At 39.3% G+C, this 24,196-nt stretch overlaps 1 protein-coding gene and 1 pseudogene across 1 annotated transcript in view; one reads left to right on the top strand and one right to left on the bottom strand.

Moving 5' to 3' along the window:
- The window catches only part of DDX10 (DEAD-box helicase 10), a 313,368-nt gene that overhangs the window by 152,497 nt on the left and 136,675 nt on the right, over positions 1 to 24,196 (bottom strand). The gene's annotated exons all lie outside the window — the stretch shown is intronic.
- Positions 11,713 to 24,196, top strand: part of LOC120876051 — a 24,758-nt pseudogene continuing 12,274 nt past the window's right edge.

Raw genomic sequence — 24,196 nt, 5'->3', positions numbered from 1 at the left:
TTTGTGCCTATGCTATTGGCATCTTAACCAAAAGATCATTGCTCAGAATATGCTACTCAAATTACAAGACCCTAACCTTACCCCCTTTCTGATAAGAATCATAACAGCCATTACAGAATTTATTTATTTCTCATTACTTGATATTTGTGCCAATATCAAATAAAACTGCCTAAAAGAGCCATTCTACAAATCCTTCCAAATTTTTAAAAATTTTATAAATAATGTGCATTATTCAAACACAAAATCAAACATATGAAAGCCTACATTGCCCAACAAAGTTCTTCACTTTTTTAAGGTTAGATCCGTTCTTATGATTATACTAAAACACAAACGTAAGTAAACATTAAGCTTTCTCTATTCTGTATGGTCCATAAAGCCATGCACCACTAATTACATTGTAGTCTTTCTCTTTTTCTATGCTGCATTGTCAACAAGACCATGTACTACTAATACACTGAACTGCAATTTCAACGTATAAAGTAATAAGAAATGATTAACATAACTACAACATGTTAAGCAGCAATGATAAGATATTTATTATGAAATGTTTATGATTCTTTTTAAAAGAGTCATTTTAACCAGTCAGCATAAATAGGAAAACACACAAATGAGTATTGCAATCTCTTCAAGAAAATCAGACACCATGGGACATTTCATGCAAAGATGGGCATAATAAAGGACAGAAACAGTATGGACCTAACAGAATCAAAAGATATTAAGAAGAGGTGGCAAGAATACACAGAAGAACTATACAAAACAGTGTTAGTGACCTGGGTAACTATGATAGTGTGATCACTCACCAAGAGCCAGACATTATGGAATGTGAAGTTAAGTGGGCCTTAGGAAGCATCACTATGAACAAAGTTAGTGGAGGCGAGAGAATTCCAGCTGAGCTATTTCAAATTGTAAAAGACAATGCTGTTAAAGTGCTGCACTCAATATGCCAGCAAATTTGGAAAACTCAGCAGAGGCCACAGGGCTAGAAAAGGTCATTTCATTCCAAACCCAAATAAGGGCAATATCAAAGGATGTACAAACTATCACACAACTGTGCTCAACTGAAATGCCAGCAAGGTAATGCTCAAAATCTTTCAAGCTAGGCTTCAACAGCATGTGAACTGAGACCTTCCAGATGTTCAAGCTGGATTTAGAAAAGGCAGAGGAACCAGAGATCAAATTGCCAACATGTGTGGGATCATAGAAAATTCAAAGGAATTCCAGAAAAACATACTCTTGCTTCACTGAATATGCTAAAGCCTTTGACTTTGTGGGTCACAAGCTGTGGAGAATTCTTAAGGAGATGGGAATACCAGACCACCTTACCTGCCTCCTGAGAAATCTGTATGTAGGTCAAGAAGCAACAGTTAGAACTAGACATGGAAAATGGACTGATTCAAAATTGGGAAAGGAGTATGTCAGGGCTGTATATTGTCATCCTGCTTACTTAAATTATATGCAGAGTACATCATGCAAAATGCCTGGATGGATGAAGCACAAGCTGGAATCAAGATTGCCAGGAGAAATATCTATAACCTCAGATATGCAGATGATACCACCCTAATGGCAGAAAACGAAGAGGAACCAAAGAGACTCTTGATGAAGGTGAAAAAGGATAGTAAAAAAGCTAGCTTAAAACTCAACACAAAAAAACTAAGATCATGGCATCTGGTCCCATCACTTCATGGCAAATAGATGGGGAAAAAAATGGAAACAGTGACAGACTTTATTTTCTTGGGCTCCAAAATCACTGTGGACGGTGACTACAGCCATGAAATGAAAAGACGCTTGCTCCTTGGAAGAAAAGCTATGACAAATCTAAACAATGTATTAAAAAGCAGACATATCATTTTGCCAGCAAAGGTCTGTATAGTCAAAGCTATGGTTTTTCCAGTAGTCATGTACAGATGTGAGAGTTGGATCATAAAGAAGGCTGAGCACCAAAGAATTGATGCTTTTGATCTATGGTGTAGGAGAAGACTCTTGAGAGCCCCTTAGACTGCAGAGATCAAGCTAGTCAATACTAAAGGAAATCAACCCTGAATGTTCATTGGAAGGACTGATGCTGAACCTGAAGCTCCAATATACTGGCTATCTGATGCAAAGAGCTGACTCACTGGAAAAGACTCTGATGCTCGGAAAGATTGAGGGCAGGAGGCAAGGGGGTGACAGAGGATGACATGGTTGGATGGCATTATCGACTCAATGAACATCAGTTTGTGCAAACTCCAGGATATATTAAAGCACAGGCAATCCTGCCATGCTGCAGTCCTTGAGATCACAAAGAGTTGGGCACAACTGATGACTGAACAACAACAAAGGCACAGCCAATCTTCATAAAGATTTTTGGTCGCTAGATTCCTTCTTCATGATTCCTACTTCCTGAATCTACAATTTAACTTAGAATACATTCCATTACCTGCTTCTTAACCTGCCATCAAAACCAGTGAATGCATTCACAAAAACAATTTTCAAATCTATCTCTAATATAGTTGCCATTGCTCTCTATTTCTTCTCTTACTGTTCAAAATTTCCCCCACCAAAGACTCACTGAAACACCGGTGGGTTGTTTTTTTTTCCCCTCAACATGTATCTTCTTTTTGTCATTAATTTCTTGTCAGAATTAACACAAATTTTCCCGATTTTAAAAAGCTTCTTCATAGCATTTCAGTCTAATACTTCTTTAAACCTCATTTCCTCTAACTAGTCTAGGTAAGATTTAAATTTCATTTCTCCACCTCAACCATATTTTACTCTGCTTATTTCCCTAATTTAAGTCTCATCCTCAGCTGAATTTCATGGCCAGGCAAATCCATCACTGTCTCTATGTTATCTACTATCTTAAATGGTTCATTCTAACAGTTTTTATACTGTTGCAATGCATAAAATATAAAGATAATTCATATTTCTAATTCACTACCTTAGTAAATTTGTCTTTAGTTCAATGAAACTATCTAGGCTGTTTACTATTTTTTTTTTTTGCTAGCCAAGAAATACGTATTATTTGTTCCAACCATGCCCCTCACTCCACACCAAAGCCACTATTGAGGCAATTTCTCAGGTATTTCCAATTCTTTAGCAAAATTAGAGCTAGCCATATTTGCCTTAGGAATTCAATTTTTAACCTGCCACTTTTAATAAACATTTCTATATTAGGAAGCAGGCAGCTGGAAGCAATTTCAAGAAATACAGCCTGATACATGCTTTTTGTCTCTCTTTTTAGATTTGAGAAATGACAGCATGGATATCATTTTTAACAAGTGTCCAAATTGGCAACATCACATTTCTGTTGTCTCCTACAACTTGTGAAATTCTTCGAGAACTTACAAATATTATAAGCTACATACTAAAAATTCAGCAGTATAAAAAGGAAAGCTAATTTCTATCACATATCCATTCAGTTAACAAAGTTAAAGGAGACTGACTCTGTAAGGGAGAAAATAATGGTGGTAATAAACTAAATTAAAAGACCTGGGGCAGCATTGACGAAACTACTGTAAAAACTATGACACTAAGTACTTTATTGGTACTTTATTCTTAGCTAACTTTGTAAACAGTAGAAGACAGAGCTTGGAAACGTGATGTACATGTAATTGTGAATATGATTTTACTGGATTTGGTGGTGATGTTTATTATTTCTCTCTTAGTTAAGATATATCTACACTCTCTCTTGGGGAAGCAGCTATCTACAGTCTTATACATACATACTCTAAGATATTACACACCAAACCATACACACTTCTACTCTCTAAATTAGAGAAAGAGAATTTCTATGATTAAAAGCCTTCACAAACAGCTACAATAAGAGAACTAAGATATATACTAAATTCAAACTGGACTCGCTAAATGATTAGTTAAGCCATTTTTGACAAGCGTTTTAAGATATTTAAGAGGTGCTGATGTCAACCTCCCATACTCCCAAGAGAAGGTAACACTGCTACTGGTTATCCGTGGTTTTAATGTCTGCCATTTTTTTAATTGGCTAACATTAGTAAATCACAAGTCATGCACAGGATATATCTTAACTAAGAAAGAAAGAATAAACATCACCACCAAATCCAGTAAAATCATATTCACAACTACATGTACGTCACATTTCCAAGCTCTGCCTTCTACTGTTTACAAAGTTCAGTTCAGTTCACTTCAGTCGCTCAGTCGTGTCCGACTCTTTGCGAAAGTTAGCTAAGAATAAAGTACCAAATGAAAGGTCAAAGGCCAGCCTACAACACGTATACATTTCAAAAAAGTGTGTTTGTATGATGTCCAATCATTTAAAACTGGATATTCTTTAAAATACACCATCTATTAAATAGTGGTTAAGTAAAAGCAGAGGAAGATGGCAGAGTAGAAGGACGTATGCTCATATTCTCATGCAAGAACTCCACAATTATAACTTGCTGCTGAACAACCATCGAGAGGAGAATGTTGGATCCCACCAAAAAAGATATCCTACGTCCAGGGGCAAAGGAGAAGCCGCAGCAAGACAGTAAGAGGGACAAAATCATGTTTAGAATCAAACCCCATAGCCACCACAGACTATTGGAGGGCACAAACAAACCTTGTGCGCACCAGGACCCAGAGAACCCACAGAGACTAAGCCACAACTGTGTCTGAGTGTCTCCCACGGAGGTGCAGGTCAGCAGTGGCCTGCTGCAGACCTGGGTATGGCATAAGCCCTCTAGGAGGAGGTCACATTAACCCTACCATAGAGCCGCCAGAACTTACATAGGGCTGGGGAAACAGACTCTTGGAGGACACAAACAAAACCTAGTGCACACCATGATCCAGGAGAAAGGAGCAGTGACCCCACAAGAGACTGACCCAGACTTGCCCGTGAGTGTCCAGGAGTCTCTGGCAGAGGCATGGGTTGCTGGTGGCCTGCTGGAGGGTGGGTGGTACTCAGTGCAGCACTGCATGCCTGCGACCTTTTAAAGGAGGTCCTAAATATCTTCATTACCTCTCCATAGTTTGGCCTCAGGTCAGACAACAAGGAGGGAACACAAGCTTAGTCACCAACAGAAAACTGTATTCAAGCTTTACTGAGCATGACCCTGCCCATCAGAACAAGACCCAGTTTCCCCCTTAGTCAGTCTCTCCCATCAGGAAGCTTCTATAAGCTTCTCATCCTTATCCATCAGAGGGTTAAACAGAACAAAAGCCACAATCACAGAAAATTAACCAAACTGATCACATGGATTACAGCCTTATCTAACTCAATGAAACTATGAACCATGCCATGTAGGGCCACCCAAGATGGACAGGTCATGGTGGAGACTTCTGACAAAATGTGGTCCACTGGAGAAGGGAATGGCAAACCACTTCAGTATTCTTGCCTTGAAGACCCCATGAACAACATGAAAAGGCAAAAAGATAAGACACTGAAAGATGAACTCCCCAGGTCAGTTGGTGCCCAATAAGCTTCTGGAGATCAGTGGAAAAAAAACTTCAGAAAGAATGAAGAAATGGAGCCAAAGCAAAAACAACACCCCATTGTGGATGTGACTGGTGATGGAAATAAAGGTCGATGCTGTAAAGAGCAATACTGCATAGGAACCTGGAATGTTAGGTCCATGAATCAAGGTAAATTCAAAGTGGTCAAACAGGAGATGGCAAGAGTAAACTACAACATTTTAGGAATCAGTGAAATAAAATGGATCAGAATGGGTTAATTTAACTCAAATGACCATTATATCTACTACCGTGGGCAAGAATACCTTAGAAGAAATGGAGTAGCCATCATAGTCAACAAAAGAGTCTGAAATGCAGGTCTTGGATACAAGCTCAAAAACGACAGAATAATCTCTTCATTTTTCCAAGGCAAACCATTCAATATTACAGTAATACAAGTCTATGAACCAATCAGTAATGCTGAAGAAACTGAAGTTGAACAGTTCTATAAGACCTATAAGACCTTCTAGAACTAACAACCAAAAAGATATCCTTTTCATTATAGGAGACTGGAATGCAAAAGTATGAAGTAAAGAGATACCTGGAGTAACAGGCAAATTTGGCCTTGGAGAACAAAATGAAACAGGTCAAAGACTAACAGAGTTTTGCCAAGAGAATGCACTGGTCATAGCAAACACGTCTTCCAACAACACAAGAGAAGACTCTACACATGGACATCATTAGATGGTCAATACAGAAATCAGACTGATGACAGTCTTTGCAGTGAAAAAAGGAGAAGATCTATACAGTCAACAAAAACAAGACGAGGAGCTGACTGTAGCTCAGATCATGAACTCCTTATTGCCAAATTCAGACTAAAATTGAAAAAAGTAGGGAAAACCACAAGATCATTCAGGTATGACCTAATTCAAATCCTTTATGATTATAAGGCAGAAGTGTCAAATAGATTCAAGGGATTAGATTTGACAGAGTGCCTGAAGAACTATGGACAGATGTTCAAGACATTGTACAGGAGGCAGTGATCAAGACGATCCCCAAGAAAAAGAAAAGCAAAAAGGAAAAATGGTTGTTTGAGGAAGGCTTACCAATAGCTGAGAAAAGAAGAGAAGTGAAAGGCAAAGGAGAAAAGGAAAGATATATCCATTTGAATGCAGAGTTCCAAAGAACAGCAAAGAGAGATAAGAAAGCCTTGCTCAGTGATCAGTGCAAAAAAATAGAGGAAAAAAAACAGAATGGGAAAGACTAGAGATCTCAAGAAAATTAGAGATACCAAGGGAACGTTTCATGCAAATATGGGCTCAATAAAGGACAGAAATGGTATGGACCTAACAGAGCAGAAGATATTAAGAAGAGGTGGCAAGAATACACAGAAGAACAATACAAAAAGATCTTCATGGCCCAGATAATCACAATGGTGTGATCACTCACCTAGAGCCAGACATCCTGGAATGCGAAGTCAAGGAGGCCTTAGAAAGCATCCCTAAGAACAAAGCAGGTGGAGGTGATGGAATTCCCCAGTTGAACTATTTCAAATCCTAAAAGATGACGCTGTGAAAGTGCTTCACTCAATATACCAGCCAATTTGGAAAACTCAGCAGTGGCCACAGGATGGGAAAAGTCAGTTTCCATTCCAATCCCAAAGAAAGGCAATGCCAAAAAATGCTCAAAAGTGAAGTCGCTCAGTCGTGTCCGACTCTTTGCGACCCCATGGACTGTAGCCTACCAGGCTCCTCCATCCATGGGATTTTCCAGGTAAGAGTACTAGAGTGGGTTGCCATTTCCTTCTCCAGGGGAAATTCCCGACCCAGGGATCAAACCCAGGTCTCCCACATTGTAGGCAGACGCTTTACCGTCTGAGCCACCAGGGAAGCCCAACTACCACACAATCGCATTCATCTCACACACTAGTAAAATAATGCTCAAAATTCTCCAAGCCAGGCTTCAACAGTATGTGAACCATGAACTTCCAGATGTTCAAGCTGGATTTAGAAAAGGCAGAGGAACCAGAGATCAAAGTGCCAACATCTGCTGGATCATCGAAAAAGCAAAAGTTCCAGAAAAAACATCTACTTCTGCTTTATTGACTATGCCAAAGCCTTTGACTGTGTGGATCACAACAAACTGTGGAAAATTCTGAAAGAGATGAGAATACCAGACCACCTGATATACCTCTTGAGAAATCTGTATGCAGGTCAAGAAGCAACAGTTAGAACTGGACATGGAACAGCAGACTGGTTCCAAATCAGGAAAGGAGTATGTCAAGGTTGTACATTGTCACCCTGCTTATTTAACTTATACACAGAGTACATGATACAAAATTCCAGGCTGGATGAAGCACAAACTGGAATCAAGATTGCCAGGAGAAATATGAATAACCTCAGATAAGAAGATGACACCACCCTTATGGTAGAAAGTGAAGAACTAAAGAGCTTCTCAATGAAAGTGAAAGAGGAGAGTGAAAAAGTTGGCTTAAATATCAACATTCAGAAAACTAAGATCATGGCATCTGGTCTCATCACTTCATGGCAAATAGATGGGGAAACAGTGGAAACAGTGACAGACTTTATTTTTGGGGACTCCAAAATCACTGCAGATGGTAACTGCAGTCCTGAGATTAAAAGATGCTTGCTCCTGGAAGAAAAGCTATGACCAACCTAGACAGCATATTAAAAAGCAGGGACATTATTTTGCCGACAAAAGTCCATATAGTCAAAGCTATGGTTTTTCCAATAGTCATGTACGGATGTGAGAGTTGGACTATAAAGAAAGCTGGGTGCCGAAGAATTGATGTTTTTGAACTGTGATGTTGGAGAAGACTCTTGAGCGTCCCTTGGATTGCAAGGAGATCCAACCAGTTCATCCTAAAGGAAATCAGTCCTGAATATTCATTGGACGAATTGATACTGAAGCTGAAACTGCAATATTCTGGCCACCTGATGAGAAGAACTGACCCATTTGAAAAGACACTGATGCTGGGAAAGATTGAAGGCGGGAGGAGAAGGGGACAACAGAGGATGAAATTGTTGGATGGCATCACTGACTCAATGATCATGAGTTTCAGTAAGCTCCATGAGTTTTTGATGGACAGGGGGGCCTGGCATGCTGCAGTCCATGGGGTTGCAAAGAGTCAGACACAACTGAGCGACAGAACTGAACTGATGCAAAACATAATAATGATTTTAAAACACTGGCATTATGATTAAATACAGAACCAGAAAGGATCAAAAGATCAAAATCACCTGGAGAAAAAACACCTCATACACATGTATCTGTAGAAGTTAAGAGGATTTCAAGATCATATAACCAATGCTAGCGAAGTTAGGGCTGACATTCTAAATCCTGTGGTGGGGGAGAGGGTAGGCAAACAAGATAAAGAGGAATAATAAGTACAAATGTCCAGCTATATAATATATGTCACAGGGACATGATGTATAGCATAGGGAATATAGCCAATAATATAGCCATTACTTTTGACAGATGGTAAGTAGATTTACTGTGGAGACCACTCTGTGATATATAAAAATCCTGAATCATTATGTTATACCCCTAAGGTAATATCATAAATCAATTATACTTAAAAATTACCTATATTGACAAACAAAAAGACCCCAACACCTAGTTTGTGTTCTTACCTTTATACCATGAAATGAAGTGAAGTGAAAGTCGCTCAGTTGTTTCCAACTCTTTGCGAAACCATGGACTATACAGTCCCTGGAATTCTCCAGGCCTGAATATTGGAGTGGGTAGCCATTTCCTTCTCCAGGGGATCTTTCCAACCCAGGTCTCCCACATTGCAGGCTGATTCTTTACCAGCTAAGCCACCAGGAAAGCCCACTTCATATCATATGTAACAAATAAAATATATAAGAAACATCTCAGAGACCATACTTTCCTCTGAGAATCATAATTTTCCGGAACACTTCCAAAAACTCCATAAAATGGAAATCAAAAGTTGGGCAACAACAAATGGTTTTCTTTGAAACACAAGGAATCATTCAAGGAATGTATTATAAAAGTGTCTTTCTTAGCAGGACCATATACACAGCTAAATCTGACGTCTAACTGTTAAAAAATCTCTCAAAAGCCTAACAGCTAGAAAGAAGTTTTCTGTCCTTCATTACTTTATTACTTTGTCATTTTTGTCCTGGCAAATTGGATGCTGAGTATGCAGTGATCAATATAATTTCAATCTGCCCTTTTTAACTTAAACATTTAAAAAAAGTCTCACAGCAACTGAAAGGTTTTGACAGATTCTTGCCCATTTATTTTTCTCTTATCTCAGAATAAGTCCCTGCTATTTCATTAGTAAATCTGTAACACTAAAATGTAACATTCTGAATTTTACCTGACTAGTTCAAAATTGGGAAAGGAGTATGACAAAGCTGTCTATTTTCACCCTGCTTACTTAACTCATTTGCAGAGTATATCATGCAAAATGCCAGGAAGAATGAATCACAAGCTGGAATCAAGACTGCAAGAAGTATAAACAACATCAGATATGCAAAAGATACCACTCTAATGGCAGAAGTAAACAGGAAATAAAGAGCCTCTTGATGAGGGTGAAAGAAGAAAGTGAAAAAGTTGGCTTCAACTCAACTTTCAAAAAACTAAGATCATGCCATCTGGTCCTGTCATTTCATGAAAAACAGAAGGGAAAAATGTGGAAGCAGTGACAGATTTTATTTTCATGGGATCCAAGAAAATACTGCAGATAGTGACTGCAACCATGAAATTAAAAGATGCTTTCTCCTTGGAAGGAAAGCTATGATAAAACTACACAGCATATTAATAAGCAGAGACATTACTTTGCTGATATAGGTCCATATAGTCAAAGCTATGTCTTTTCTAACACTCATGTACAGATGTAAGAGTTGGATCATAAAGAAGGCTGAGTGTCAAAGAATTGATGCTTTTGAATTGTGGTGCTGGAGGAGATTCTTGAGAGTCCCTTGGAATGTACAGAGACCAAACCAGTCAATCCTAAGGAATAGCAACCCTGAATATTATTGAAAGGACTATTTCTAAAGCTGAAGTTCCAATACTTTGGCCACCTAGGAAAGACTGAAGGCAAAAGGAGAAAGGATGGCAGAGGATGAGACGGTTAGACAGCATCACCAACTCAGTGGACCTAAGTTTGTGTGAACTCCAGGAGATAGTGAAGGAGAGGGATGCCTGGCATGCGGCCCTCCATGGAGTCACAGAGAGTCGACTTAGTGACTGAAGAATAACACTAAGATGTAGCATTCTGAATTAAGTTACTAAAAACTGTGATAAACTACAATTCCCCAAGTAGTAAAACAAAATTTTTGCTAAGCTCCAAACTCCTGACGCTCTACAGCCAAGCACCGTTTTTAATTTTTTTATAACACTCTTCTTTTCACTGTTCCAGTCACAGCCTATGCAGGAGTTAGCAATATCCTTTTCCTTTGCACAGCAAAGGAAATCATGAACAAAATGAAAAGACAACCTACAGTCTGGCAGAAAGTATTTGCAAACAATGCATCTGCCAAGGGCTTAATTTCTAAAATGCACAGACAGCCCATACAACTCAACAACAAAATAACAACCCAGTCAAAAAAAGACAGATGACACAGACATTTCTCCAAAGAAAATATATAGATGGCTAATAGGCACATGAGAATATGCACAACACTGCTAATTATTAGAGAACAGCAAATCAATACTACATTGCAGTATCAACTCACACTGGTCAGCATAACCACCACGAAAAAGTCTACAGATAATAAATGCTAGAGAGGATGTGGAGAAAAGGGAACCCTTCTACACTGTTTGTGCAGTCACTATGGAGCATAGTATGAAGGCTCCTTAAAAAAAACTAAAGCTAGTCATCGTATTATCAAAAATCTCACTCCTGGGCATACATTCAGAGAAAATATAATTTGAAAAGATACAGGCACTGCAGCGCTATTTACAACAGTCAAGATGTAAAAGTAATCTAAATGTCCATCAACAGATGAATTGATAAAGAACATGTGGTATACATACATACATACATATACAGACACATACACACACACAAGTGGGGCTGCCCAGTGTGGTCAGTGGTAAAGAATCCACCTGCCAATGCAGGAGACACAAAAGACTCAGGTTCAATCAGGAAGATTCCCTGGAGTAGGAAATGGCAACCCATTCCAGTACTCTTGAGTGGAAAATTCCATGGACAGAGGAGCCTGGCAGGCTACAGTTCATGGAATCAGAAAGAGTTGGTCATGACTGAGCAACTGAACACACACACACACACACACACACACGGAATATTACCCAGACATAGAAAAGAATGAAATAATGCCATTTGCAGCAATACCGATAGATTCAGAGATCATCACAGTAAGTCAAGTACTGTTAGTTGCTCAGTCGTATCCGACTCTGCAATTCCATGGACTGTAGCCCATCAGGTTCCTCTGTCTATAGGATTTCACAAGAATACTGGAGTGGGTTGCCATTTCCTCCTCAAGTCAAATAAGTCAAAGACAAATATATGATACCACCTATATGTGAAATCTTAAAAAAATGATATAAATGAATTTATCTAAAAAACAGAAAGAGACTCACCGACAGAAAACAAACTTACGTCACCAAAGGGGAAGAGGGCAGATAAATTAGGATTTGGGATTAGCAGATACAAACTATTAAATATATATATATATATACACACACACACACACACACACATATACATATAATGTCTAAACAAGGTCCTACTGTATAGCACAGGGAACTATATTCAATATCTCTAATAAACTAAAATGAAAAAGAATACAAAAAAGAACATATATGTACACACACACATATATACACACATATATTCTCCCTCTCACACACACACACACACTTCCCAGGTGGTGCTAGCAGTAAAGAACCTACCTGCCAATGCAGGAGACTTAAGAGACACGGGTTTGATCTCTGGGTCAGGAAGATCCTGTGGAGGAGGGTACGGCAACCCACTCCAGTATTCTTGCCTAGGGAATTCCATGGACAGAGCAGTTTGGCACACTACAGCCCATAGGATCACACAGAGTCAGACCCAAGTGAAGCAACTTAGCACGTCACACACACACACACACACACACACACACACACACACACACACACACGTATAACTGAATCACCTTGCTGTAGACCAGAAACTATCACATCATAAATTAATTATACTTCAATGAAAAAAATGCTTGAAATTCTCCCCCAAAAGGAAAGTTAAGATTCAACACTGAAAAAAGGCTCAGGAGAGGCGAGCCGGGGTTGTGGCCCTCGGGCCCTCCCCTACCCCTGCAGAGTGTGGGCTGCCCTGAGAGGGGTGGTGTGGCCACAGGTATTTTGGTGGGTTAGTGAGCGAATGAGGAGAAAAGCACAAGGCTGTCTCTTTCCAGTCCCTGAGCATACCTGCTTGCCTGCCAGGGCTTTCGAGAATCTAGACACAGCCTTGCAAGCTGTATTTAAACTGGCTAAAGAAAACTTCTGACCTGCATAATGTAACAGAACAGGTCAGAAAACATTAACCAGTAGAAGTGTAGAGGAGGGAAATATGGTATGCTGCAATCCATGAGGTTGCAAAGAATTGAACACAATTTAGGGACTTAACTGAACTGAAAGGAGTATTGTGGTAAAGAAATACAAGGTTTACAAATGAAAGTACTGAAAAAGGTAACCAGGCTGAAAAAGGAACGAATTTTAGATGCACAGAGACTACAATAATTCTTCACCAAAACTCAACAGCTGAGAGAGCAACAGAAAGTCATTCATGAAACCATTAAAATTTTAGATCAATTAAGAGCAGGATTATGTGATTGCTGTGCACTAACTGAAGAACACATGAGAAGAAACAGCAAAGTTTGAAAATCTTTGGCAGCAGAATCTTAAACTTATCACAGAGCTTATGAATGAAAAGAATACAGGAAGAAAACAAAAAGTTTTCTGAACAGCTGCAGCAGAAAATTGAGAATGATTAACCACATCAAGCAACTGACTGTGAATCTGAGAAGATGTTATTCTAGATTCACCAATAACAACCTCTTCATTTTCTAGCGCTAACTGGCTATGAAGAAAGGAAAACCTCCACGTCTGATACACAAAACAAACAAACAAACCTCCAAGTCAGATACACAAACTAAACTGGAGCACTCGGGTGTGCACGTGAATTAAGAAAAGTACCAAAGTCTTCAACTCAACCCGAACATAGACCTCATGAAAGTGAAATCATATTGACGGACACTTGTGATTAGAGTCAAGCTCCAACGGCTAAAACACATGGAAAAAGCAGTTATCCTCCTGATAATATAGCTACAGTTGCTGCTGAAACACCTGGACTTTGTGTTCAAGAAAAATCTGAATCTCAAGGCCCTAGGAGCCCTCCTGGTGATGAACTCTACCACTATCTGGAAGGAGATCACACAAAAAAAGGAATACAAGTTTGTCCTCTTCTCTTTTAGAGACCAGGAAAATAACCCACCTGTAAACAGGGCCTTTCAGTAACACTTCTACTTCCAGATCAGAGAAACTTAGATCAAAATCTGAAGATGGTACCTTTTTCAAATGTCCTCACCTTGGAGCTAAAATGAACAAGATCATTAACCAGTCATCTTCTAATAAGCAGACACTTATAAATAAAAATACAAGTGAATCCATAAGCAGCATAGCATTGATGATATTAAAGATACTGATAAAGATAAACATGCAGCATCCCTGAAACCACTGGGAGGCAGAATCAAAAGGAAGAAAACTGAGGAAGAAAAGTGAAGACTAAGTTAAGTACCCCCAAGCCTCTTTTGATAAAGAAAGAGAGTTTTCTCTTCAACTGGACAGTCATTCTTCCATGAATGGAGACTATGTGATGGATGGATAAAACTCTGGATCTGTCTGATCCATTTTCAGCTATTCAGTGTTAAAAGAAAAGCCAAGAAAGTCAGAACCCTAAAATCAAATTTAGGCAAGTGACTTTCCGGTAGTCATGTATGGACGTGAGAGTTGAACTATAAAGAAAGCTGAGCGCTAAAGAATTGATGCTTTTGAACTGTGGTGTTGGAGAAGACTCTTGAGAGTCCCTTGGACTGCAAGGAGATCCAACCAGTCTATCCTAAAGGAAATCAGTCCTGAATATTCATTGGAAGGACTGATGCTGAAGCTGAAGCTCCAATACTTTGGCCACCTGATGCGAAGAACTGACTCATTGGAAAAAACCCTGATGCTGGGAAAGATTGAGGGCAAGAGGAGAAGGGGACAACAGAGGACGAGATGGCTGGATGGTATCACTGACCCGACAGATGTGAGTTTGAGCAAGCTCTGGGAGTTGGTAATGGACAGGAAACCTGGCATGCTGCAGTCTATGGGGTCGCAGAGTCAGACACATGAAGTGACTCTCCATGAGGCCCTGAAGCCCATTCTGAAATGGCTCTTCCTCAAGATGTAAGGCCTTGAGTGTGAGCTGCAGGTTAATCAAAGATTCCCCAGAACAGCCTTGTTTACAGGAGTATCTTTTCCAGTCCTTGAGTAATCTCCAGATAATGAAACACTGTTACAAATAAAGGAAGAAAATTCTGTACTTAAAATCCCTCTACATCCACATAGAAGTTTGGAGATAATCTTTTTGATGATGTGAAGGGTGCTGATTCTCATGAGTCTATAATGATAAAAACCAGGTCTATCTGTGAAGCATGTAAACTTGCATCAGTTCTTCAGTTAAATCCACACAGAATTGCTAAAGTAAAGTCTCTACAAAAAAAAAAACAAAACAAAATATATCCTTGAAAATATTCAGTGGAATATAGATCCAGGAGCAGACCTTTCCCAGTATAAAATGGTATCACTGTAGTAGATACAAAGGATGGCAGTCAGTCTAGATTAGCAGGAAGAAAAACAGTGGATGTGGAGTGTACACTGGTTAGTGAAACTATGCTTGTACAGCTGAAGAAGAGAAGGGAGAAAAAGTCCAAATGGAGAAAGAAAAATGAATGATAGTTTGGAAGATGATAAGAATCCTGTTTGGCGGATAGCTTCCCCCAGGTGGCAGATAAAGAGAAGAAACTGTCTGTTATTACCAAAAAACCAAACACTCCTAGTAAAAAACAAGATAAAGTCAAACAAAAAGCATTTTTGGAGCCATATTTTAAAAAGAGACTGACTTACAAAATTTTCCTCATATTGAAGCAGTTTGGAAAAATGAAGAGAGAAGAAAATTGCTTGGACACACATGTAAGAAACGTGCAATTTTTATGCAGATTTTCCAGCAGAATAAAGGAACAAAGTTGGTTTCCCGCTCAAGACACCAATTTCGCTATATTCCACCCAACACACGAGAGAATTTCGGGAAAATTGGTCTTCCTTCCACTCAGACTTGTATGGGAAGAGGTTATATTAAAGAAGACCTTGATCCCTGTCCTCATCCAAAAAGACGGCAGCCTTACAATGTAATATTTCTTCCTAAAGGCAAAGAGCAGCAAAAACAGAAGAGAGGACAATTTTTTTAGTTATTTATAGTTAAAAGTTGGTATTACACAGACTTTTTAATCTTCTGTAACTTGATTTTTAAGTTACTTTTCTATTGAAAGTGTTTAAGTGGCATTTATCCATCACACAGACTATTTAAAAATGTAGGTAAGTTCATACTGTATTTTCTTGCTTTTTCATCTTTAAAATAATAAAATACTTTATTATTTTGCATTATAAAGTTAACAGCTGTTTATTACTTTCTTTGATAGTGAAAGTCACTCAGTCGTGTTCGACTCTTTTTGACAGTCCATGGAATTCTCCAGGCCAGAATACTGGAACGGGTAGCCTTTCCCTTCTCCAGGGGATCTTCCCAACACCAGGGATCAAACTCAGGTCTCCTGCACTGCAGGCAGATTCTTTACCAGCTAAGCCACAAGGGAAGCCCAACAATACTGGAGTGGGTAGCCTATCCCTTCTCCAGCGGATCTTCCCGACCCAGGAATCAACCCAAGGCCTCCTGCATTACAGGTGGATTCTTTACCAACTGAGCTATCAAGGAAGCCCTCATTTGGTAGTACCAATTACAGTTTTGAAAATAAAAAGTTTCAACACTTGCTATCTTTTGAGACATTTTCTCATTTTCTTCCTCAGTCTTCTGGTGATTATGTTTCATGATTTTGTTATACTCTACTTCTATTTTTAAGAAATTCTTCCACTTCTAGGAACTTCCTGGCCATCCACTGGTTAGGAATCTGCCTTCTAAGGCAGGGAACACAGATCTGATCCCTGGTTGGGGGACTAAGATCCCCTATGCTGTAGAGCAAACTAAGCCTGCATGTCACAACTAGGTATAGAGAAGCCTGCACCACAAGGAGAGATCTTCGTGTGTCACAACCAAGACCCGATGTAGCCAAATAAATAAATAAATATTTTTTAAAAGTTCTTCTACGTTTATTTTACTCCTCTTTAGACACCATGCCAAACTCCCCGAGGATATGGACTTCATCTTACTGGCTGTTTAATTCTTTAAGTAAGTGCCTGACAACCAATAATTTGTGAAGCTAAGCTGAGACTAGCCAAATCGAGACCAATTTTTGTTGAGAGCAACATTCATTCAAAGACGCTGAAAGGCATTCTTCTGCTACCTATTCCAACATCAACATAAACAGCATAATATTTCACACTTGACTCTTACTCATTGAGAAAATGGACTCATTGACCCTGGTTATGATGCAAGGAGTACAACTTGTCTATAAATGTAGTCAGGAGTCACTCTGGGTGCCTCATCAGTGAGGTGGAATCATTACTTCACCCCCTTCTCCCAGCAGGAGAGACAAAATGAGAGCTTCTTCCCTTAGCAAGGCAAACCCAACTTCCCCTGGGCCTCAGGTCGCCACATGCTGGACAGATGAACTTTTAGATGACTACAGGCATCCACTATATTCTGATTCCCAAGTTGTCTGTGTGACAATTCATGGATAAGGTTGATCTACCACTTGTTCTCTATAAGACAGAATAATATATAGGACAGGAGACCTGCCTACACTTTATATCGAGCGACTGTCAAAGCTCTGGCATCCCTCTGTGTGGAATAACAAAATGACAGGAAACCAATGCCTTACCTTCTGCTTGCTGATTCAGGCTCTTCCCCATAAGAGGTACCCTGTTTCCAATAAAGCCAATTTTTTAACCCATGCCATGATACTGTGAAATTTGACTTAAGTTCCAATACATGACAAGTGCCAACCCAGATGGACTTACCAGTAAATCAGAAGGTCACTAAACCTTTCTTAGAGAAGTTTATAGAACACTAGCTAATTAGACAGAGAAGGCAGTGGCACCCCACTCCAGTACTCTTGCTTGGAAAATCCCATGGATGGAGCAGCCTGGAAGGGTGTAGTCCATGGGGTCACTGAGGGTCGGACACGACTGAGCAACTTCCCTTTCACTTTTCACTTTCATGCACTGGAGAAGGAAATGGCAACCCACTCCAGTGTTCTTGCCTGGAGAATCCCAGGGACGAGGGGAGCCTGGTGGGCTGCTGTCTATGGGGTTGCACAGAGTCAGACACGACTTAAGTGACTTAGCAGCAGCAGCATCTAATTACAGATGCCATCCGCCAGACACCATGCTAGATGTTTTACATTTCATTTACTTCTCACAACTTTCATTTTAAGGTATTTCCTGTATCTCATAGGAATTAAACAAAATGAATTAAATTAAACAAGTATCCTGCTAAAAGAGATAGAGTCAGGTTCTAAACACAGACCCATCTAACTCAATTTTATAATCTCAAACACTGAAGCTTATGCTCTTCTCAGAACTCCACAGTGCCACTGATGTAAAAACTTTTGGAACATTGTTTGTAGGAAACTTTACTTTCCAAATGTGGGAGCCTATAACCTCTCTGAGACTGAAATGCAGTTCCTACTTGAGCAAATCCTGTGATAGAGAATTCACTAAAGTATACATGTGTTGCAATGGGACACCTATTGCTGTCTTTTCTCTGCATATTTAAAAGAATAAATTACATTAATATTGGCTGGTGCAAAGGTAACTGCAGTTTCAGACTGAATTTTAAATCATTATAACTAGGCTCAAATACATCTTTATTAATCCAAATAGGAACTGTTAAACACATTTTTGCCAATGAGAAATAAGTTTGTTTATTTCTGTAGCATAAAAATCCATGCTTCAGGATTCGGCAAATGCATGGAAAGCATTTCCTGCCTCCTGCTGGTTGTGGAAGAGTTTTCCCTGAAAAAGGTTGTCAAGATGTTTGAAGAGGTTGCTGAGAGGTCAGGTGAATATGGAGGATGAAGCAAATCTTCGTAGCCCTATTCATTCAACTTTTGAAGTGCTGGTTGTGCAACATGCAGTCGGGCACTGTGGAGAAGAATTGGGTCCTTTCTGTTGACCCATGCTGGCTGCAGGCATTGCAGTTTTGGGTTCATCTCACTAATTTGCTAAGCATACTCTCAGATGTAATGGCTTCCCTGGGATTCAGAAAGCTGTAGTGGATCAGACTGGCAGTACACCACCAAACAGTGACCATGATCTTTATTTGGTCCAAGTTTGTCTTTAGGAAGTGCTGTGGAGCTTCCCCTTGGTCCAACCATGTGCTGGCTGTTGCTGGTTGTCTTATAAAATCCACTTTTCATCACACATCACAATCTGATCAAGAAATGGTTCACTGTTGTTGCATAAAATAAGAGAAGACAACACTTCAAAACAACATTTTTTTTTTATTTGCTGTCAGCTCACGGGGCACCCAATTACCAAGCTTTTTCATCTTTCCAGTTTGCTTCAAGTAGAGAACGACCACAGGATGGCTGACACTGAGTTCTTCAGCAACTTCTCATGAAGCTATAAGAAGATCAGCTTCAAAGATCCTCTCAACTGGTCCTTGTCAACTTCTGATGGCCAGCCACTGTGCTTCTTATCTTCAAGGCTGTCGTCTTTGCAAAACCTCTTAAACCACCACTGCACTGTACATTCACTAGGAGTGCCTGGGCCAAACGTGTTGTTGATGCTGAGTTGTCTCTGCTGCTTTATGACCCATTTTGAACTCAAATAAGGAAACTGCTCAAATCTGCTTTTTCTCTAACATCGTTTCCCTAGTCTAAAATAAATATAAACTAAACAGCAAGTCATTAGCAAAAAAACATAAAGTGAGAAATGCACATTAAAATGATGTATAACAGTACCACATTAAGAATGTATTCCAGTATCAAACAGCAAAGTTCAACTATGCAAAACTGCAATTACTTTTGAACCAGTCTAATAGAAACCAAGAAAATTACTCTTCACTAAAAAATTAATGCATCTTTCAAATCACATAGTAGTGAAGTAGTGAAAGTCACTCAGTCATGTCCGACTCTTGCGACCCCATGGACTGTAGCCCACAAGGTTCCTCTGTCCATGGAATTCTCCAGGCAAGAATACTGGATGGGGTTGCCATTTCCTTATCCAGGGGATCTTCCTGATCCAGGAATCGAACCCATGTCTTCTGCATTTGCAGGCAGATTCTTTACTGACTGAGCTAGGAGGGAAGCCCTTTCAAATTGCATAAGCAATTAATATTAGTCAAAATCCCAACCTAAATCCGGTTTTCCAAGTTCCAGTGTTACCCTTGAATATGTCTATGAAAAAACTCTGAATTTTCTTATGTCACTTTAGGAAAAAGAAATAGTAATCTTGTACGGACAGAGGTGAAATAAAATTGGGTGGGGGGTTAATAAAAGTTATGTCACACGATTCAAGGAAGACTAGGAACAAAAGAGACAGCACATATAGAACAAAACAGGCAAGCAAAAGGACAGCCATGCAGACTAAAGACAGTTATAGTAATAAAAGAAGACAATCTGAAAACAAAATCACAACAATGGAAGAAAAAAAGAGAAAGGAAAAGCTGTAAGAAAACAAATTCCTCTCATGATTAGTGATGTGTTACAAAAACATTGCACCATACTGCCAAATCATTTCCCCCCGCAATAGAAACCCCAAATCAACTCTAAATAGGGAAAACATATTGACAGGATGCATAATAACTGTGTTCCATCTCTCAAATTATTTTCTTCCTTATGCCATAACAATGCCTCAGTGTAAGAACAGAAGTGGTTAAGTTCAAAAGAAACAAGTATTAGTGAAACATGAAATGAATCTTTAGGACTCAATGTGGCTATTTCCAAGTTAGTATGCTATCACTGACCAAGACTACTTAAAACATATCCTAAATTGGCTCTTCTCCAAAAACTTGAATTATTTACACCATACAATATTTTGAAGGATTTGGTTGAATCATTAATAACTCAACAACGATCCTAATAGAAGATTTAACTGAAACTAATTTCAAACATATTTAAAAGTAGAGACATTACTTTGCCAACAAAGGTCCGTGTAGTCAAGGCTATCGTTTTTCCAGTGGTCATGTATAGATGTGAGAGTTGGACTATAAAGAAAGCTGAGCACCAAAGAATTGATGCTTTTGAACTGTGGTGCTAGAGAAGACTCTTGAGAGTCCCTTGGACTGCAAGGACATCCAACCAGTCCATTCTGAAGGAGATCAGCCCTGGGATTTCTTTAGAAGGAATGATGCTAAAGCTGAAACTCCAGTACTTTGGCCACCTCATGCAAAGAGTTAACTCACTGGAAAAGAGTCTGATGCTGGGAGGATTGGGGGCAGGAGGAGAAGGGGATGATCCAGGATGAGATGGCTGGATGGCATCACTGACTCGATGGACCTGAGTCTGAGTGAACTCCGGGAATTGATGAGGGACAGGAAGGCCTGGCGTGCTGTATTCATGGGGTTGCAAAGAGTCAGACACAACTGAGCGACTGAACTGAACTGAATTTCAAAAATATTTAATTTCAATCTAATCAAGTAAACAGGTTGAACTGATGTGAATTTTCTCTAGTAAATGCAATTAACTCTCTACTCATGTAGTAAGATTTTTGGAGTTAACATATTATGAAACTCACTAATAATTTGCCTCATTAATTCTGAATCTAAGATGCTAGACATCAAAACTTCCTAATAAAGACGACAAACTATCACAGAGTGATTTAATCAAAAAAATACTATTATCAGTTATCTATATGAGTTATTTATATGAGCATTTATATGAGTTATTTATATCAGTTATTTATATGAGTAGGGCTCTTTCAGCTAAAGGCAGAGCATCTGCATGATTTTTAACTTACTTTGGAATGAACTAACTAGTTTAAGAATGGTAAGTTGTAATTCACTGCTTTGTCTGAAAACAGCTGCTATACCTGACAATCTAAGTAAGCTCCACTGAACTCAGAGAAGTATGCAAGTATTGGGGGGAGGTGGGGGCGGCACACACAGGGAGGCACAAATGTGAATGTGTATGAGTATCTTACAGGTTTCTACAGAGTCGCCATACCTAAACTTACCCTGGCATCATCTCTCCAATTTACTTAAGATAGGTATTGAAAATTGCCATATAAAATGTATTATAATACTTTTATGTACTGTGGGACAATTGTTGAACTGCAGGGAAAAGCTGCGTTTCTTTAAAGTAGAAGAAAATTCTCTCTGTATGGAAAAACTGTTTCCTTTTAATTTCGGCAGGTAAGATCTCAGAGTCAAATTCCTGATCCATAATAATAACCACGTGAAACCTTGCATGACCTGTATGTTAAATTTCCCACTGGTCATTTCTATTCTATCTATACTTTGCCTGATGTTTTCTACTTTGTTACATTTAGAAGTATTTTTTAAGCCACTTTAAATCTGTGGGATTAGTATGGATAAATAATCCCTCTTAATAACTAATGAAATTATTAATATAATTAAAGATCTTCATGACCCAGATAATCACGATGGTGTGATCACTCACCTAAAGACAGACATCCTGGAATGTGAAGTCAAGTGGGCCTTAAAAAGCATCACTACGAACAAAGCTAGTGGAGGTGATGGAATTCCAATTGAGCTACTTCAAATCCTAAAAGATGATGCTGTGAAAATGCTGCACTCAATATGCCAGCAAATTTGGAAAACTCAGCAGTGGCCACAGGATGGAAAAGGTCAGTTTTCATTCCAGTCCCAAAGAAAGGTAATGCCAAAGAATGCTCAAACTACCGCATAATTGCACTCATCTCACAGGCTAGTAAAGTAATGCTCAAAATTCTCCAAGCCAGGCTTCAACAGTACATGAACTGTGAACTTCTAGATGTTCAAGCTGGTTTTAGAAAAGGCAGAGGAACCAGAGATCAAACTGCCAACATTTTCTGGATCATCAAAAAAGCAAGAGTTCTAGAGAGACATCTATTTCTGCTTTATTGACTATGCCAAAGCCTTTGACTGTGTGGATCACAATAAACTGTGGAAAATTCTGAAAGAGATGGGAATACCAGACCACCTGACCTACCTTCTGAGAAATCTGTATGCAGGTCATGAAGCAACAGTTAGAACAGAACATGGAACAACAAACTGGTTCCAAATAGGGAAAGGAGTACATCAAGGCTGTATACTGTCATCCTGCTTATTTAACTTATATGCAGAGTACATCATGAGAAATGCTGGGCTGGAAGAAGCACAAGCTGGAATCAAGATTGCCAGGAGAAATATCAATAACCTCAGATATGCAGATGACACCATCCTTACGGCAGAAAGTGAAGAACTAAAAAGCCTCTTGATAAAAGTGAAAGAGGAAAGTGAAAAAGTAAGGGCTTAAAGCTCAACATTCAGAAAACTAAGAACATGGCATCTGGTCCCATCGCTTCATGGGAAATAGTTGCATAAACAGTGGAAACAGTGGCAGACTTTCTTTTTTGGAGCTCCAAAATCACTGCGGATGGTGACTGCAGCCATGAAATTAAAAGATGCTTACTCCTTGGAAGCGAAGTTATGACCAACCTAGACAGCATATAAAAAAGCACAGACATTACTTTGTCAACAAAAGTCTGTCTAATCAAGGCTCTGTTTTGTCCAGTAGTTATGTATGGATGTGAGAGTTGGACTATTAAAAAAAGACGAGCGCAGAAGAACTGATGCTTTTGAACTGTAGTGTTGGAGAAGACTCTTGAGAGTCCCTTGGACTACAAGGAGATCCAAACAGTCCATCCTAGAGAAGATCACTCCTGGGTGTTCATTAGAAGGACTGATGTTGAAGCTGAAACTCCAATACTTTGGCCACCTGATGCGAAGAGCTGACTCATTTGAAAATACCCTGAGGCTGGGAAAGATTGAGGGCAGAAGGAGAGGGGGACGACAGAGGATAAGATGGTTGTACGGCATCACCAACTCAATGGATATGAGTCTGGGTAAACTCTGGGAGTTGGTGATGGACAGGGAGGCCTGGTGTGCTGCAGTCCATAGGGTCACAGAGTTGGACACGGCTGAGTGACTGAACTGACTGAACTGAATACATTTCAAAACAAGAGAAAACTGAGACTATAAAAAGTTAAGAATAAATTCAGGAAACAAAACATAATACAGTCAGGGTTCACAGATCTGACATCTTAGTTTGCTAGTGATGTGGCCGTCTCTACACATGCCAAGCTACTTCCAATCCTGGAGTAGTTTAACATTTCGCCAACTCAGGCATTTTGAAAATGTTTCTAATTGACCTCAAAAAAGCACACATCTCAAGCTTTAAGGAGAGGAGAAAGACAACACAACAGAACAGAAACTAGTTAACAAAATAGTGAATGTGTCTTTTTAATATTCTGTGGCTAGGCACGCACGGAGATGTGAAGATAAACTTTTTGTTTTATTCCAATTCTGTCAGCAAACTATGGTCTAGTGAAATATCTAGAAAATTAAAACAATCACAAAAATTAAAACAATCACACTATGGCATTCAAAGAATGCATTCTG

Source organism: Oryx dammah, unplaced genomic scaffold (assembly GCF_014754425.2).
Source record: "Oryx dammah isolate SB20612 unplaced genomic scaffold, SCBI_Odam_1.1 HiC_scaffold_17, whole genome shotgun sequence".
In the NCBI taxonomy this organism is placed as follows: domain Eukaryota; kingdom Metazoa; phylum Chordata; class Mammalia; order Artiodactyla; family Bovidae; genus Oryx; species Oryx dammah.
This window is presented reverse-complemented; position numbering and strand designations above follow the sequence as displayed.